Raw genomic sequence first — 4,124 nt, 5'->3', positions numbered from 1 at the left:
CTCTGCCTTTCAGAGAGACGAGATCCAGCTCCATCCACAGGCACAAGTCCCTCAACCAGGAAACCTTCACAAGGCACTGTTCCAACTCCACACACTGGAGGCAGACTCCAAAATTAAGAGCTACAACCTTCCAGTCTGCAGAAAGGGGACCTCAAGCAAAGTAAACTAAACAAAATGAAGACAGAGAAATATGCAGCAGGTGAAGGAACAAGGTGTACACCTACCAGACCAAGCACGTGAGGAGGAAATAGGGAATCTGCATGAAAGAGAATTCCAAGTAATCATAGTAAAGATGATCCAAAACCCTCAAAACAAAATGGAGGTATGGATAAATAGACTGAACGCATGGATGAAGACAATGGAAGAAATGTTTAAAAAGGACATAGAAGAATTAAAGAATAAACAGTCAACCATGAACAATGCAACACTGAGATTAAAAATATACTAGAGGGAACCAACAGTGGAGTAACTGAAGAAGAATGGATAAGTGAGCTGGAAGATTGAACGGTGGAAATAACTGAAGCAGAGAAGAATAAACAAACAAAAAAAAAAGAATGAAAATAAATGAGGACAGCTTCAGAGACCTCTGGGACAAGTTTAAGAGCCTCAACATTTGAATCATAGGTATCTCAGAAGAGACAAAAAGAAAGGGCATGATAAAATATTTGAGAAGATTATAGTCAAAGATTCCCTAAAATGGGAAAAGAAATAGCCACCCAAGTGCAGGAAGCCCAGAGAGTTCCATACAGGACAAAATCAAGGAGAAATATTCCAAAACACATATTAATCAAACTAACAAAGTTAAACACAAAGAACAAGTATTAAAAGCAGCAAGGGAAAAGCAAAAATAACATACAAGGGGATCGCCATAAGGCTAACAGATGATCTTTCAACAGAAACCCTGCAGGACAGAAGAAAATGGCAGGACATACTTAAAGTGATGAGAGGGAAAAGCCTACAACCAATATTACTCTATCCAGCAAGGATCTCATTCAGATTTGAAGGAGAAATAAAAGCTTTAGAGACAAGCAAAAGCCAAGAGAATGCAGCACTACCGAACCAGCTCCTCACCAAATGCTAAAGGAACTTCTCCAGACAGAAACCACAGAAAAGACTGACCAAAAAAAAAAAAAAAAAAACAAAAACAAAAACCCAAAACAATAAATTAAATGGTAGCAGGATCATGTGAAATGCCAGGCTGGATGAATCACAAGCAGGAATCAAGGTTGCTGGAGAAATATTAATAACCTCAGATATACAGATGACACCACCCTTATGGCAGAAAGTAAAGAGGAATTAAAAAGCCTTTTGATGAATGTGAAAGAGGAGAGTGAAAAAGCTGGCTTAAAACTCAACATTCGAAAAAGGAAGATCATGGCATCTGGTCCCATCACTTCATGGGAAATAGATGGGGAAACAGTGGAAACAGTGACAGGCTATTTTTTGGGGCTCCAAAATCCAAAATCAGAGTAGAAATAAATGAATAAGAAATGAAGGAGACTATAGAAAAAACTCAATAAAACTAAAAGCTGGTTTATCAAGGATGTGAACAAAATTGACAAACCATAAGTCAGACTTATCAAGAAAAAGAGTGAGAAGACTCAATAAAATTAGAAATGAAAAAGAAGTTACAAGACAACACAAAAATATAAAGGATCATAAGAGAGCAACTATATGGCAACAAAATGAATAACATGGAAGAATAGATAAATTCTTAGAAAAGTATAACCTTCCAAAACTGAACCAGGAAGAAATAGAAAATATGAACAGACCATTTGTTTATTTTTGCTTTTATTTCCAATCACAAACATGGAAATCAAAACTGTAATAAAAATCTTCCAACAACAACAAAAAAAGCCTGATAGTTCCCTGAGAGAGGGACGGCAGCTGCAAGTGTGCAGATAGCAGAGGCTGTGGCCCCCAGAGGCAGGAGCCACCAAATGTCCCTCCCTGCCCCTCAACCCCCCTCACCCCCACCCAGCCACCTGCCATTGGCCAGTATCCATGGTCGCAGGTGCCCGGTGCAGCCCCCCATACCCCATGCCCCACACCACCACCCTGTCCATGGATCCTTGCTGCCATGGCCAGTCTCACCTGGCATCACAGCCTGCCCGTCACAGCCCCAGTGCCCATGGTGATGGCCGAGATGACGGCAAAAGCGGTGGGGGATGCTGCTGGTTCTAAGACAGCACAGCTTGCCCACCAGACCTACTTATTTGTCTTGCTGCTTGTCTATGTTTACGAGTTTACAACTTTTCTAAGAACTTTTGTACACAAAGGAACTTTAAAAAAGGCTTTTATATTTATTTCAAAGAAGAAGGATCTTGGGCAATTGGGGGTTTTTGGTTTTGGCTTCATTTCTAAGTCTTCTTTTCCTCTTTGTTGACTTTGGGGTTCAGGTACCCCCACTGCTTCGGACTTCCAAGGGCTTTTTGGGCCCCTGCATTAATGAGGCAGCCACTTGGTGAGTATGACATGGCTGTCAGTGATGTGCTGCTCCTGTCCTTCTCCACATTCAAGTCCAGCCCAGCAGGAAGGGAGAAGACACTGTGTCCAGCAGGTGCCCCAAATAGCTACTGACAGCAAGAGCTCTCCTACGTGAATCGACTTCCCCTGGTGCTTCCTGGCCTCCCCTATGACCTGGTGGCAGTGACTGTGGCCACCGGTATGGAGAGTGACAGAGTTAGCAGGGATTGTGGCAGCAGCAATGCGACTCTCCTACCCTGGAGGGAGACGGAGGAGTTCGGTGATTTCCAGGACCTGAACTTTATCCTCTCCAACTCACTGTCGCATCAGGAGTCAGTGGCCGCCATGGTGTCCTCATCAGCATCATCCTTGTCCTCCCCAATGAGTAGCAGTTCTGCCAGGGTGCCCTCCACCTGCATCTTCAGCTATCCAATCAGGACAAGTATGGCACCAGGCAGCTCCAGTGGCAGCCTCCTCTATGGTGGTGAGTCTGCACCCCCTCCAACACTCCCTTCAACCTGGCAGACATCAGCGAAATGAGCCTCTCTGGCAGCAAGCTCCCACAGCCTGAACTGGACCCAGTGTACATTCCGCCACAGCAGCTGCAGTCAGCAGGTTGGCAGGTTGATGAGCAAATTTGTGTTGAAGGCATCACTGAGAGCTCCTGGCAGTGAGTAGGACAGGCCGTTGGTCATCAGTGTTAGCAAAAGCAGCCCAGATGGCAGCCACCTGGTGGTGGTGGTGGTGCCCTATGGCAGTGGGCCACTGTGCATGTACCCTAAGTTCAAGCATGAGACTATCTTCTCCTGCTTGGACCCCTCTCAGCAATGGCCACCAGTCACATGTGCATGACTTTCCCCTGGGGTGGCAGCTCCCCAGCAGGACTACTCCAATCCTGGGTGCCCAGGAGCTGCTGAGCAGCAGAGACTGTCATCCTGTCCTTTGGCTCCCTCCCCCCCACCCCTGGCTTCCATCCCCACCCAGGGCTCAACCACCCTTCCTTTCTGCCTGACAAGATGCAGCCACAAGTCCCACTGCTTCATTACCAAGAACTGAAACCACCCAGTTCCTACATGCCAGAAGAGTCCAAGTCAAAGAAGGGGAGAAGGTTGTGGCCCCAGAAAACTATGGCCACTCACATTTGTGATTACAGAGGCTACAGCAAAACCTACATGAAGAGTTTTCATCTCAAGGCACACCTCTGCACCCACACAGGTGAGAAACCTTACCACTGTAACTGGGATGACTGTGGGTGGAAGTTTGCCCACTCAGATGAACTCACCAGGCACTACTGCAAACACACCGGGCACGACCCCTTCCAGTGCCAGAATGGGATGGGGCATTCTCAAGGTTTGACCACCTCACCTTACACATGAAAAGGCGCTTTTAAATCCCCAAACAGTGGATGTGACCCACGCTGTCAGAAGAGAATTCAGTATTTTTAACCTCTCATATTGTCTTCCTGGTGAGTAGAGGAACCCAGCTGGAAAGTAGTATAATCATGGTCAAGTTCCCAACCAGTCAACTTGTGAATGGATAATCAGGAGACAGTAGGAAACCAAAAGACAAACAAACAAGCAAAAAAACTGATAGGGTCTGTGGCTGGATCTTCTATCATTCCAATTCTAAATCCAACTTGAATATATATTCCTGGACTT

General features: G+C 45.5%; 1 pseudogene; it reads left to right on the top strand.

The window, feature by feature from the left end:
• Positions 1-2,448: 2,448 nt before the first annotated feature.
• On the top strand, positions 2,449-3,856 carry LOC122690621 (annotated as a pseudogene).
• The last annotated feature ends 268 nt before the right edge of the window (positions 3,857-4,124 follow it).

Source organism: Cervus elaphus, chromosome X (genome assembly GCF_910594005.1).
Source record: "Cervus elaphus chromosome X, mCerEla1.1, whole genome shotgun sequence".
Classification (NCBI taxonomy): Eukaryota; Metazoa; Chordata; class Mammalia; order Artiodactyla; family Cervidae; genus Cervus; species Cervus elaphus.
This window is presented reverse-complemented; position numbering and strand designations above follow the sequence as displayed.